This window comes from Amblyomma americanum, chromosome 3, assembly GCF_052857255.1.
Source record: "Amblyomma americanum isolate KBUSLIRL-KWMA chromosome 3, ASM5285725v1, whole genome shotgun sequence".
In the NCBI taxonomy this organism is placed as follows: Eukaryota; Metazoa; Arthropoda; class Arachnida; order Ixodida; family Ixodidae; genus Amblyomma; species Amblyomma americanum.
The window spans coordinates 1,896,316-1,911,691 of record NC_135499.1 but is presented as its reverse complement, the minus strand read 5'-3'; the positions used below and the strand labels follow the sequence as shown (position 1 = coordinate 1,911,691).

At 45.1% G+C, this 15,376-nt stretch overlaps 1 long non-coding RNA gene across 1 annotated transcript in view; it reads left to right on the top strand.

Moving 5' to 3' along the window:
• Positions 1-11,631: 11,631 nt before the first annotated feature.
• Positions 11,632-15,376, top strand: part of LOC144122836 (uncharacterized) — a 160,687-nt gene continuing 156,942 nt past the window's right edge. Inside the window, exon 1 of the long non-coding RNA XR_013312911.1 lies at positions 11,632-11,694. This is a non-coding gene — a long non-coding RNA (uncharacterized LOC144122836). The remainder of the gene's footprint in view (positions 11,695-15,376) is intronic.

Here is a 15,376-nt window from a genome sequence, read left to right as displayed (position 1 = left end):
CGCGCCGGTTATTCAGTGTGCGGAACGCAATCAAAGCACGTTTCTGCAGTTGGACACCAACGCCACGTACATGAACGCGAGGTTGAGGTCTCCACTGACCCACGGAGCCGTTTTTGCGCCTTTCCGTCCGTGAAAGTGAACGGCCTTGGCAAAGTTGTCAACGCCAATGAACTCTATGAACGACGTCGCCTCACTTGTTTTGTTTGGTTTCTGAGGAAAGGAAATGGCACAGTAACCATCTCACATATCTCCGGGGATACTCGAACCGCGCCGTAAAGGAAGGAATAAAGGAGGGAGGGAAAGAAGAAAGAGAAAACTGAAAATTGAAAGTTGGATTTTGAGGAAATGCGCGGAGCTGCGCAACGGCAGAACACCGGCGGCTCAGTGCTATTAGTGGCGCATGCGCAGTAGTGACTAGGGAGTGAGAGAGAGGGAGAAATATCCGCGGCGAGGCGCGCGTTGTGACGTCATGTGCTTCCTGGGAGCACAGCCACGGCGAAATCGCAAGTTCGCGGCCAGTAAAGCTTTCGCTTTAAAAAGACAGAAAGAGGGAAGAGCGGGCCATGGAACAAAAGTGGGCTAGTGACATTCTTGTCGAAATTAACGGGGAAAAATTGGCTTAAGTGGGGCATGTAATGTGAAGGAAGGAGAACCGATGGATGAGACCAATAAGTTTGCAGGATGGAATGGCGGCCGCCGGTACAGTACAGGGTTCGCAGGGGCGTCGTACCTTTGCTGAGCTAGTTGCAAAGCATTTGCATAATAAGCTGCATGTTCATAAACATCACAGCGCTAATGAGAAAACCCATAGTTACATATAAAGAAGCGCTACGGACAGACGACAGAGAGGAAAAGGACACGCAAGCAGCTTTCAATTGGGCTTAACGGTAAGCTCATGCTTGCCTTTCAAGCCAAACAATAAGCCAGCGCGCATGTGAACTGTCACGAAGATCCCCTTGTCACATCGAAAAAATGCCTCGTGGATGCACGCGTCATCACCTCATTGTTCACCCCTGTTTAACAATGCAGTTTCTATGGAGCCGCCGCGGAGGCATAGTGGTCGTGGCTGCTGACCCGGAAGAGGCGGGGTCGATCTCGGCGGCGGCGGTTGAATTTTGATGAAGGCGAAATTTTAGAGCTCCGAGAACTGTGCGTTGCAACTGGTCAGTGCAAGTTAAAGAAACCCAGGTACTCGAAATTTCCGGAGCCATTAACTACGGCGTCCTTAATAGCCTGAGTCGCTTTGGGACGTTAAACCCCCATTATCCATGAACCAAACTTCTTTTGTGCTTCGATCTTTGTCAACAAACATTGCGTAGTAGTCCGGATGAAAGGCGTAAAAAAAAAGCAGTGGCAATTAATGCCTTAGGTCAACTAACTCTATCACATATTCCTTCTCTGCAGCAGGGCGTCGAATGAGCGGTCTCCGCACAACAGCCTTCCATCGTTTTGCTCTGTTTTAAACGTGCACTGACATCGGCAGCACACGGGCGCCTTTTACGTTTCGCTTCCATCGAAACGCGGCCGCCGCCACGGCCCAGTTCGTACCCGCCACACTAAACACAAATCAACCCAGACGGGTGTTTTGGCTTGTCCTCTAGTGTCCTCCCAAATCGAGGTTCGATATACACCATTAGACTATACACCATTAGATTTCAGCACCAAAAATACGGACTTACGGTTGGCGAAGGGAGCAGATTGGGTGTAAATTTTTACACCAAAAAATACGAAGCACTTGCGGTTGACAATGGGAGTATATTTGGTGTAGATTTTTACACAAAAAATACGATGCACTTCCGATTTGCAACGGGAGGTTTCAACCGCGGCGATACGCTGAGCGATGGCTGCGGTGTCGTGTTTATGCAGGCGCCGATTTTGCAACGCCGGCATCTAGGAGGAGGTGATGACAGCGGTCCGTTTTTCTGTATTGCATTTTTGCTCTTTCTTACAGGGCTACTAGAACTGCTAATTATACAGGCGGAACGGTGGTAGTCAACCACAATAATCAGGGTCGAATGCGCTTTGTAACCATGAACAAATCCCAATCGAACTTCAATTTTTAGATAGAACAACCAGCCCCGTTCCGTTCATGCCGTTACGAAGTAGTACTGTAAGGAACAGGGCAAGAACTCTGGATACAGAGTGCATCGGACCGCTGTCTTCAACTCCTCCTGGATGCCTGCGTTGCACGATCGTGGCGCCATGCATACACACGACGTCGCAGTCACGTCGCAGCGTACTGCCGTACATCGCGGAAACAAAGCGAGACCAGCGGTGGCGGCAAGGAAACGTCTTTAATCTGACTCCGCTGAGTATAAGGCACTTCTGTAAAAAATACACAAACCATGGCTCCGGCGCTAGCCGAAAGTATCTTGACCGGGTGGTTCGCAATGGGCATGAAAAGCAGAGTTGGGGAGACGACAGGCAATGAAACTGAAAACAAGGCCGTGGTAACGGATCTACGTGCCAAATTCCTGCAACACATTTTTCTTCTCATAAAAGTATACCATCTCTTCACTGTAGTCCAAAAACCGAATCCCTGAAGTTAAAGAACCAGAATGGTGCACAAGCCACTTGCGGGCAGCTCCACATTGGACAAATAATGTTTGCCATCTCTCTACATTTAGAAGTTTTTAAAAAGAATGCATTTGTATATTGTATCCTTAAAATCCGTTCATTACTGTTACTTATTTTTGCAGTCCATAATGAACCTTTTTAAAGAAAATTTTCAATTCCGTGCTCCACTCGCGCATTGAAAATATTTTGCGAGCGCTATTTTCATCCAGTCTATAAGCCCTCAAAGTCGATAAAAGCAGGATTCGCAGTAAGGGTTAAACAAAAACATTGCATATAGCTTGTGCGCCGTGGTTTTATTTTCGAACAAAAATATCGTTCTTGGATTTTACGTTCATAGTGCAAGGTAGCTGTGTAAGTTTGTTAGACATTTTTTTTTCGAGACTGCTGTGACGTTCCTTGTGTGTGCTACGAGGTTCCGCGTTCGACGGCGTGGCGTAGACGGAGACCCAGATGACAGCGGCATCATCAATTACCCAGCCATGCTCTTTGAGAGTGACGACCAGAACGAAGGGGTTTAAGCCCAACCGGACCCAACCGGACCCGCCGCCGCCGCCGCGGGGAAACGGGCTTTATCCTCCCCAATTGCCGTGGCGGTTCCAGGGGAGGCCTCCCGAGCACATCCCAGGACAAGGGACCACTTTCCCGGCCGGTGACCCGCGGGAACTGTCAGCGGGCCAGAGCGCGCCTTACCTTGAGGAGCGAGTGTCAGTTGATGGATGGAGAACGGAGGCCGGTGACCCGCGGGAACTGTCAGCGGGCCAGAGCGCGCCTTACCACAGCCGACGCTATGCGCTACCTCGAAGACAACCTTCTTTCCCTCGGACTCAACACGTGAGGGGGGCGAGACCATAAGTGCGGTGGTATGTTTGTGCGCCCAAGTGAAAGCCCTAGCCCCCCTCCTTCCCCTCCGGCGTGGGCGTCCTCACCCTAGGGAGTGTGGGGAGAAGAGGATATAAAAATCGACAAGCAGTACGGAAGAAGCAACGCTCAGGACGAGATCGTTCGCCAAGAGGGCCTTCAGCGCCGAAGCCCGACGGCGTGCAGCTTCTGCCAGCAACCGTTCGAAATCAACTCCGGAGCCCCTCCATCGCCCCCATGAAGTCGTCGGCACGTAAGCTAGGGCGACCCAGCCTCTGATGTATAATCTTAATCATGTGTAATTATTGAATATATCTGTTTGTTTAAACTGAGCCATACGGTGTCTCTTTGCCTCTCCGTCCCGTGTGGACCTGCGCATTATGGGGGTCATCACACTGCAGTTTTAAGCACTTTACAGAACATTGTTACTAGCACGTCCTCAAAACACTGTTCGCAATTTAACTTGTGCATGCGACTTACATTTATTCCATTGGATGTTCGAAAATACTGAATTACAGAGACCACCGCTACAAATAGCACTGGATTATCACAAATGTCAGTTACCAACCTACAAACATCTCTGAAATATTAACACCAGCCGCATTAAAAGGCTGCTTAACATGTCAAGCTTATTCATTTGAAAAGAAATTGAAGAGCCTGCGTAAAGTAAAGAACAGGTCACAAAGACTTGTAGATTACAATTTTATTTTTTTAAATGGAGGACAATAAACAACATTTGAAACCACAATTCTTGGACAGGTATTAGAGACAGGGGCTAACTTGAAATCAGGACCTAAAAGTAATCAAAACGATACAATAGCCAATCTTGAAAAACAATGCAGAGTTGACTTGAAAACTTCTTCGCTACACTTCAGGCTAACTGGTGTTGTCAGATAAGATTAGCTAAAAAAATGTTATGCACCAGACAATTCCCAGTGGCTAATTCCAAGTAGCTAACTTCAAGATGCATATTACAAACTACAGTAAAAGAAATACTAAACAGACATCCTAAAGCAGCCCACTAAATCTACAGTAAAATATCACAGGTATCCAACCTCTAATGTTTGTGTTTGTTCTTGAGAAACACATAGGATGAACATAACCTTAGAAAACGTATACAATACATTCAATTTAACACAATAAAATAAAAAAACACAAAACAAAACTTTACGCCATATATGGAGGCCTATGCTCTAGAGGAAGTTTTTGTGCCCCGAAAGATATGCTAGGCACCCATTTGAAGGAGCCTGACGCAAATAAAATGCAGCACTCATAACTTATATGGAAAAAAATTAGAATACAGAAACACATGCACACATGCTTTTCAATCTAGCTAACAAGTAATGACTAATGCTGAAACACAAGGAATTAGTCAACCTGGTATTACGTGACTGTGCGCACTACAAGCAAAGCAAAAACACATGGGCTAATGTCAAAGCGCTCAGGACAAAGGCATTCTCTTTGATCGCGAGAAAGGCATTCATCACCTTCACTTTAGGACGCAGTGAAGAAAAATTTCAGAAAAGTTCCCATGGCAACTGATCAGACTAAGGACTAGTAACTTTGTGATTAAATAAGTAATTGGATTTCTGAAGACCTGTGTCTAAGCACATGTTTGCTTGAAAACTTAATTGTTCACCAAATCCATTATCACCATTATTTTTTTCTAATTAAAGGATATGTATAAATGCTAGCAAATGTGTCATGTGGCGGAACGGGAAGTCAATTAAAAAACAAAAAATTACAAAATGCTGAGTGCTCCCAGGAGCTGTCCGAGCTAGAGGCAAAAAGATAAAAACCATGACTAGCCCATGCAGGGACAAGAAACCAGTGGGGTGATGATTCATAGGGTCAACGAAATGTTGCTGTTCCTGTTTTTCATGTATTTCCATGCTGTCACATAATGCGAGTACAGCATTTGTCGAAGTTCAGAGCCAAAGGAATTCGCTTCTGAGCCTTGTTGTGCATCACTAGCATTCCAGATCTCTTGAGAAAGTACAGAAAATCTTGCCCTGACCACCGTGAATGTTGGACATCCATGAATGCTCATTTGCCTTATTACACGGCTTAGAAGCCAAACCCTTTGGCTCTGTACTTTTTGACAAAGGCTATACATCAGTATTCTCACAGATTCATGCTGATATTGTTGTCCTTTTTCTTCGCTCTGGCCAAAACTGTATCATGTTAACATTGATAAATTATAGCAACACAGCTTGTGTTCCACTACCAGTATTCCAAACAGTACTAAAAAACTAGACATGTAAAACATGTACAGGCAGATAGAAGAGGCAGCTGTGAAGGAAAGACGAAGTGGTTTTTAAAAACTGATGAGCTGAAAACCATCGAAGCGTGGTTTATTTTAAGCCAAGTATCTAAAAGCACTCTCAAGAAAGGTCAGCAGACAGAGTGTCTTCTTTATATTTTCCAAACGGAACACCCAGAAGGCTGCAAACAGCAGAATCCCCACAGAAGCGATGAGGTTTTCACTACAGGGTGATGGCCAATAAACATGAAAACTGCGCCTTGATAGGTGAGGAGGCATGCTGTAAGTTCTTGGTCCTGCAAAATTAAAAACGAAATATCACTGACATTTCTAACACTTGTAGAAGTGCAAAAAAATACTGTCGCATTTCAGTATAATGCACATTATGACTACACTATCCTAGGGATGAATTCATGAGGGGTGGTCTCCCTTCCTCAAAGTGAGAAATTTTACATAGAAAAACCATGCTCAACCCAATTTTTTCAAGAATAATGTCAAAGAAATGCGAGGTTCAAACATGTCACTGACCGATTTTTAAAGATGATGGTAACCAGGCTAATGAACTTGGAGCTATCAACACTGTCTAGCTTCAACTTCATTGCCCACCACTATGTGCAGGAGACCGTGGTGACAAGTTTTGTATCAAATCTTTTTCATTCATGATTCGTTAGTATGGATGAATCACTTTGCAAGAATTTTGCTCGGAAACCAAAGTGTCCATATTACAGAGGTGAAACTGTACATAAGATTTGTCCATTAGAGCCATGATTACATTTAGTGGGCCACCACAACTATGCAAAAGTTAAAACAAAATGCTGCAATGGCCTCCCTTCCAAAGATTTGAAAACCATATTATAGCTATAAGACAACTGACCTGCTCAATCTCATTTAATTGCAACCAGTGCAGCAACAGCCTAACTGTAATCGAACTAGAGGCTAAAGAAACAATGGTGAGCCACTGCTCATAAGGGAGCGTGATACAAAGTGCGTATTCGAAAGGTACAGCTGCACACGAAATCTACCACTCTTGCTTTCACCATCACTATCAGCCTTACTACACCCACTGCAGGGCAAAGGCCTCTTCCATGTCTCTCCATTTAACCCTGTCCTTTACCAGCTGCATCCACCTTTTGCCTGCAAACTTCTTAATCTCATCCGCCCACCTAACTTTCTGCCGCCCTCTGCTACGCTTACTTTCTCTTGGAATCCACTCCGTTACCCTTTAGGACCAGCGGTTATCTTGTCTTCGTATTACATGCCCTGCCCAAGCCCATTTCTTTCTCTTGATTTCGACTAGGATGTCATTAACCCGTGTTTGTTCTCTCACCCACTCTGCCCGCTTCCGGTCTCTTAACGTTACACCTATCATTTTTCTTTCCATGGCTCGCTGCGTGGTCATTAACTTAAGCTGAACTCTTTTCGTTAGCCTCCACGTTTCTGCCCCGTAGGTGATTACCGGTAAGATAAAGCTGTTGTACACTTTCCTCTTGAGGGAAATTGGTAAACTGCAACTCATGATCTGCGAGAATTTGCCATATGCGCTCCACCCCATTCTAATCCTTCTAGTTATCTCCCTCTCATGATCCGGATCAGCTGTAACTACCTGCCCTAGGTAGACGTATTCCGTCACAACTTCTAGGTTCTCGCTGCCAATTGTGAACTGTTGCTCCCTTGCTAAGCTGTTGAACATTACCTTGGTTTTCTGCATGTTAATTTTTAGACCCATCAATCTGCTCTGCCTGTCTAACTCATTGATCATGATTGGCAGTTCACCTCCTGAGTGACTCAGCAAGGCAATGTCATCAGCGAATTGCGGATTATTTATGTATTTTCCATTTATTCTTATTCCAATCTGTTCCGAATTCAGGCCTCGAAATACCTCATGTAAACATGCGGTGAACAGCATTGGCGATATCGTGTCTCCTTGCCTGACGCCCTTCTTTATTGGAATTTTATTGTTGACTCTTGCTTTATCCGTGACGTTTGATACATATGGCGGCTACAGGAATTTTTTCTGAGGATCTAAGAAGCAAATGTTCTCTAGGGAATCACATTTTGAGCACCTATAACAGCCCGGGATGCAACAATCAGTACTCCCCATGAATCATATTTGCGTGTGTATAAGAAGACCTAAAAATACAAAACTGGTATGGTGTTGTTCAAAGTGTATATCGCCATTATACACAGCTTGTGAAGTAGCACTCCACAATGGTTGGATGCCATCGAAGACTACAACACAAAACACTCTTTTCCAACTGAAAATAAAAAATAGCTGCACCGTATCCAGTCCTCATTACCATTTGTCAATAAAATGAAAAAAAAAAACCACAGTCGCAACAGCAAATAATGGTGATCGCCTCTCCATAATTTCGTTCAAGTCTAAAGAAACCGCAACCGTCTCAACATTGGATTATTGTTTAGTTGAAAAGAGTGGTAGTGAACACGCGTGAAAATGAGATAGTAGCAATGCAAATTTCAAAATAGCAGCGTGTCAGTACGCTGTATCTGGTTTAGTCATGAAAGTACTCTGTTTTCAGAACTGAGCATAGTTGCAGCAGTTACACTGGCTCCTTATTCCTACTATTGTCTTTTTTTTTTTAATTGCGCAAGTAACTATGCCTGAATTTTAACAAAAATCCCTTGGGGGTCAGCAGCTTCTTACTGTCACTGTTTGCATCCGGCCTCTTTGCATGATAACGAAACACCAGGGCTTTGTGCCAGCCCCATTCTAAAATAAATAATCACAAAACCCAAGCATTGCTAAGGCTCGTGACATCAATGACTAAATTTGATTAAATTCTGTGCGTAAAGGGTAGTCATCAGATGCTCAGATAAATACTGAGCTGCTATTTTCGTACAAAAATATCAGTTCCTGCCTATGTCCACCAATAATTTGCACAAAAAATACCTACAAGTGTTGCAGGGGGCACCTTTCTTTGCGACTTAACTGTGAACTGTTTGGTACTGCTTGTAGATTAAACTGATGCAACCTTGGAGTTCTTCATAGATTAGAACCTGTATAGAACAATGTCCAGCCAGGTTTGATACCAAACAAATCATTGTGAATAATATGTACGCCGTTCGAATTACTGACTCCAATAATGATAGGTGAGCAAGGCAATGATGTATGTGATGCTTTGAAATTAAAGCAGCTGTTATATTTTCACAAATAGTGACAGCACGTTTATACTGCACCCATCGAAGTTATGCCGCAACGAACCGCAGAACATAAGGCAAGAACTGACAGCCGTTGCTTTCTCGCTTGCACTCGTGTTCCAGTGACAAAGAAATTGCGCCATTGTGCTGAAAGCAACAAATAATCAGATTGGAATTCTAAATGTGGCGGCCGAATATATGACGGCAGAATACAAGTATGCACTTCAGAAGCTTTGGGCACATTCATGAATTTGCTGCGACGCGCACAATAAGCAAAATTATGTTTTTTGTGCGGAACCATGGCATTTTAGAAAGAGCGACCTGATTTTTTTCATGTTAATAGCGATGCCGCATTCCTCGCTCTGCGAACATCCATGAAATTAAGAGTGTCCAAAAATGCTGCACATATCCAAACTAAAATGGCACAAATGCTTCGGAGGGCACTAAAATAAGAATGCCGAAAACATACAGCCGCTTGCAAGGTGTACTTCAGTGCAGACGCAAGCAGACTTGTACTAATGAGCGCTCGTGCGGTGCTTTGCGGAATGAAGGCGAACTTATAACGCAGGCAGTGGGATTGACTGACAATACAGGTGCTCAAGCGCTGGCGCATAGTCATATAAAACAACCCATACACTGGCAGCGCGTCGTTAAGAAGACTGCGCTAATGTTTTGCTCCATTCCGCAGCACAGTGCTTCAGCGCTCCACACAAGCCTGCTCACGTCTTTATCGTACAACGATATTTAAGACGCAAAATCACTAACCATGACGGCGAGACGGATGTGAGACGGCAGGGATTCAAAAATATCCTTCCGGGCAGCAATGTCGAGGTAGAAATTTCTCTCCCGCTGGCTAAAGGCGCGGCAAAGCCAGCGCTTGTTTCAATTCGCTCACAACGGCGCTATAGCGCCATTCGCAAACCAGAGCGAGGGGCAAGGTCAGCCGTCTTTTACGATATCCACTTCGGTGAACTCGGTTAAGCATTCATCTTTCCTTTCTCCGCCACGCATCGAAAAGCAGCAGCGGCAATCGCACAGTCGCCGCTCACGATATCCGTTCCAAGAGAGGCTCCAGACAACCCGCCGCGCTCAATTCTGCGACGCAATCCGAGACGGCCCCGCTGGAGCTGCTAGGCCTAGCGCCTACGCCGCTTCGGTCACAGCGTCCGCACTCACGAGTCACGACTCTCTCGCCGTCTTCTGATCCTTTGCGCCTTCTGCTGTCGATTGCATCTCTACCGAAACCAAAACTTGCTGCTTCGTTCCGGAACTAAGCGAAACAGATAAAAGTACACAGTTCCACTGGCGCGTTCTTTTGAACAGCAGCAGGAATTCGACCTCGCTCCGTCTCAGGCGTACGGTGTTTTTTCTACACCGTTCGGAAGGTTCCGAATGGCGACAACCACTCCGTTAGAGACGGCTGATGAACGATTGCGGACCTCGTTATCACACCGTCAGTTCTAGCTGGTGTTGCTTCGGTGTTTATGATATCATGTGCACCGTTTTACCGGTGTTCTCGTCTGGCGATGCGGTGTTTTAAAGCGGAAGAACACGGATAAACCTCCCATCTCGTGTCATTCGTGTTTAGTGTGGCCCGCGGCCGCGGGAACTCCGGCTCTGTAGCCAAGCGCCGTAACCACTTGGCTACCGTGGAGGGTATTTAGAAACAGTAAAAATTAGTTTTAAAAGTTGTTTTAAAAGGGGGGAGGGGAGGGGGGCGCTGGGGTGAACTGCAGAAAGTTTTCGTCTCAATGATAATTGTGCTTCTGGTGCATGTTTACGCTTGCTTCGCAGTAAAAGACGCATTTATCGACGCGAGGATTCGACTTAAAAATGTTCCGGCCAGTGGATTCCAACTCATGGCGTCAAATGAGTGGGTTGCCAATACTTGGAAGTGAATTACCTTTGACACATAGTATTTCGGATCCGCGACAGAAGAACGGTGTGGACGCACGCATTTTACTTGCGCTATTGGCCGGTGATTGAGGCACATATTTTGTTTGCTGGCTCTATCATCTCAGCTTCGAACGCGGCGCGGTACTTCTGTTCACCTTCGGTGTCCTTTGAACCAACCAGGTACTGAAAAGGGCGGGTGTGGGTGCTGGAGGAACCCCTGGGTTCCACTGAGCCCCGACTGAGAACCACTGTTCGAGATGTTCGTCGAGTAGACCATTAAACATATTACCAGGCAAGTTCCTCGCACTGGAAGAAGCACTTGCATAACCAGCTTTAAAGCTTTGTTGGGTTTGTGAATAACCTGAGGAAGCTGAGACCTTGATCAATGACTGCTGAAAAACCGAACCGGGTGCGGAACAAAAATAGTGCGGTCCACTAAATGACCGAAAACCAACGAAAAAAAATCATTCGTCTGGCCAAATAGCGTGCGCTGGAATGCGTGATGGGACCGGCAGATATTATAAAAAAAAAAGCTGAAAGATTCCCTGAGAAACGATCGCGTGCTATGATTGCCGTATGATAGGCAGCTATGCTCGGACACACACTAAAGTGTTTCCATTTGAAGAGGAACGCAAGGCGCTTCCATGAGGCACTCTCCCTGAAGGAAGCATCAGAAGCTGCTGCGGTGATCGAATCGAGTACGAGATCATAATTTTGAAATGTTACGCAATATTATCATAAAAATGTCCACCTTTTTTTTGGAAAATCATATAATTGTCTTACAGATGTCATAAAATATCTACAGACTGTATTATATTTGTATGACGAAACCTGTATGAGGTTATTGCATGATACAGCTTTTTTCAGCAGCGGAGCGTTGAGGAAAAAAAAGATGGCGAGGACCGTGTGGCTGCTACTGCTTCTGAACCTCGCACTTGTCTCCGGTGAGTACTCCTGGTCTCCGATACGTTACCTAGTAAGTTTGTCGACAACGGGCACGGACAGCACCACGACGACAATTCCTAAATTATGTCACGATCGGCAAAGCGGTCATCGCAGTTCTGGATCATGGCATAGGCAGCTGTGGCGCAGTGCGCTTGGCAGACGTTGTGAGCAGCAGCTCACTGTTGTCTCTTAGCACAAACTTGGATGAGCAGTGGGATTGTTTCAACGCCCACAAAAAAGAAAAGAAAAGGGAGAGCAGGAAACAAATTGTTGAGTAGAACTTTTCCAGCCAGTTTTCCTTGTGGTCGACGTTAGCGGTGCACTGTTCGCTGACAGCGTCTTTCATAGCCGTCATGACGCCAACAACGCGAAGAGGCGACGACAGAGAAAACACACAACAAAAGCGGTGATTGTCGACTGGCATTTTCCTTTTAGAAGGACACGAATATATCCCGCATCGCTGCAACAATAACACAGACACATCCAAGGCGCACAGCACTGAATGGCGAGGCACGAGCCTCGCCCTGGTGAGAAGAAAGAAAGCGACTGCACAAGTGCCAAAAAACCCAGGAAGACAATAACGAGAGTAAAGGGTGATAACAACCAGCAAGTGTAAAGAGGTAACAACTAAAGAAGTGTAAATAAGTGAAGCAACGTAACAGGAGTTGCTATGAACTTATTAACTTCACTGTACTGCTTTGGTTTTGCCGCGTCAAACTGAGTAAATATAATATGCAAACCATTCTTTGCTGGAACGCCATACAAAACTTTTAGCTTCGAAAATACCAATCCGGCTGCTTATCGAATGCGGCTCGGGCGTTTGGAGTCTATACCAACCATTGTACTGCATGAAAACTGAATCTGTCCAGAAGAAGGCGATTCGTTTTATATGTCGTCGCTATGAGAGAGAATTTTCGCCCTCCTTCAATCTCAGCGCGTTATCTCTAACCCTTCTTTCGACACACCGGTACTCCGAGTGCCTCAAGCATGTCTACATGCTCACTAACTGCAAGCGCCTCATGGCAGTTAGCAGCCATGTTAATTTTGTTGACAAATTATCAACTAAACCCCATCATAGTCTAAATATTTCTCCCCTTTACGCGCGCACTCACACATATAAATACAGCTCCTTCCGACGTATCTTCGAAAGCTAGAACTCCCTACCCGGCGAAATTCGTTCACTTGCAATTCCGCAATTTTTGGCCTGCATTGCATGCTTTGTGGCCTTCCATGGGAGCCAAAAATTGCGGAAACGCGAGTGAACGAATTTCGCCGGGTAGGGAGTTCTAGCTTTCGATGAATGTTTGATTTAATATTGTATATTGAATATACTTTTATGTGTGCATTCATGCCTTAATGATATGTACGCTACTGCTTAGCACGTATTTTATATCTCCAGTCCAGAAATAGCCTCTGTGGGGCTGCAGTGCATATACATAAATGAATATGAATGTGTGGTGCAGTACTTGACTGCAACCTTCCATGAACAAATCAATTAACTCTCGGTCTTCAGTCCCCAGCGGCTGTGGAGCAACTGACCAAGGCGGTGCTCAGACCTGTGACTTGCAAGGATGGTCGAACGGGTTAGTTGGTAATTCATGTTTGCTAAAAACAGCGAAGTATAAGACAAAGAAAGATAGGACGACACAGCGCTGACTTCAACTCGCTCTTTTATTGCAGAGCGACACATTATACTTTAGAAAAGTGGGTGGGGAAACATGGGGAACAGCTGCGGGCTTGCACGCGACAGAAATATAACGGAGGTGAAAAAGACACGAGATAACAGTGCCGTAGCTGGGAACAGACTAAAATAGAACGGCTGGTAAAGGATGACGTCGATATGCAGCAATACGGTAGCAAATGGCAAAATGCGATAATAACATGAAAACAAAACATGAATAAAATCACCAAAGGGCCGTTAAAAGCAGAAGGACGAACAAAAAAACAATTCCAAAAGGGCTAATAACAGCAAAAAGCTGAATTCAGAAACATCCTTTAAAACATCGATGGAATACCTAATTCCCCTAGCTGAACCTGGTTCAATAGCCAGCATTGCAATAATATTTACAACACTGTAAAGAGAAACCTGGAAGTCCACAGCCTAAAGTGCCCCTCCCGTTCCTCTGAGCCCTTTCTGCACGAATGCACAATCATCGCGTGAAATGCGCATTAACTCACATGTGAAATAATAGAAGCTGCACACATTCTAAAGCTAGAAGGAGATTGTGTAATCACACTCTCGATCGCTCTAACAAAACGGAAATTAGACTTTAGGAGCCAGGTTCAGTTAGGGAAATTATGTCGTAGTAGAATATGTTGGCGGGCTAGTCGGCTCAATACTTCAGACATGGTAGTTGCGCGAAACACACACAAGACATTGTACTTTTTAGGCGCAAAACCACACACGCACACACACAAGAGAAGAGTACGGGACAGATCTTGTGTGTGTGTTTCGCGCAACTACTATGTCTATAAGTATGTCGTGCTACCCTAAGATGTTTTAATCGATGGGTGTCTTAATAATAATAATTGGTTTTGGAGGGAAAGGAAATGGCGCAGTATCTGTCTCATATATCGTTGGACACCTGAACCGCGCCGTAAGGGAAGGGTAAAGGAGGGAGTGAAAGAAGAAAGGAAGAGAGAGGTGCCGTAGTGGAGGGCTCCGGAATAATTTCGACCACCTGGGGATCTTTAACGTGCACTGACATCGCACAGCACACGGGCGCCTTAGCGTTTTTCCTCCACAAAAACGCAGCCGCCGCGGTCGGGTTCGAACCCGGGAACTCCGGATCAGTAGTCGAGCGCCTAACCACTGAGCCACCGCGGCGGGTCTCGATGGGTGTCTGAATTCAACTTTTTGCTGTAATTACCCCTTTTGGCGTTTTTGTTTTGTTCCTCCTGCTTTTAACGGCTATTTGCCTACTTTATTCATTTTTAAACGAAGAGTTTCACTACGCCAGCCTTTCGAGCCGTCAACGAGGCCGCAACTTTGACCTTGAATGTAGCTAGAGGTCGAACGAGAAAACAACGCCTGCGTCAAATATCTCGGTGGGCACGTGAACTGTGCCCGTAAGGAAACTAAAAAGAAATAAAGTTCGTTTTAAGGAAAGGAAATTACGCTTGTCTCATTTCTCGGTGGACACCAGAACCACGCTGTAAACGAAGCAAAATGAAAGTTGGTTTTAAGAAAAGGAAATTGTGCCTGTCTCACATTGCTCCATTTCCTTTCCCTCAAAAAAACAGATTTCTTTTTCAATTTGGCTTTCTGAAATGATTTTCAGGGTTTGCGCGTCGTTTGGAACCGGATTTGGTTCCACATCTCCGCTTACCGCTTATATGCTCGATATGTGACCCGAAATTGAATCTTTTGTGCCCCCACAGTGACGAGCTCTGTTCTCTATCCCACATGCTGTGGGCCTGTAAACACAGTCCCCTTCCCTCAATTCAATTCATTTTATTTTACCAGAAGTTTGGAGGGATATCTGGGCTAAAAGCTGTGAATCACAGCTTGACATGGCCCAGACAACCTCTACAAGACAGTGCTGACATAGTTATTAACAATAGTTAAGAGAAACAATGGAAAGATCTAGAATAGCAGATACTATACAATATTAACTTTGAGTAGTATTCAAAACACAAACAAGCTTAGTTTCCAACTGTTATCAGAAATAACCCAATAAT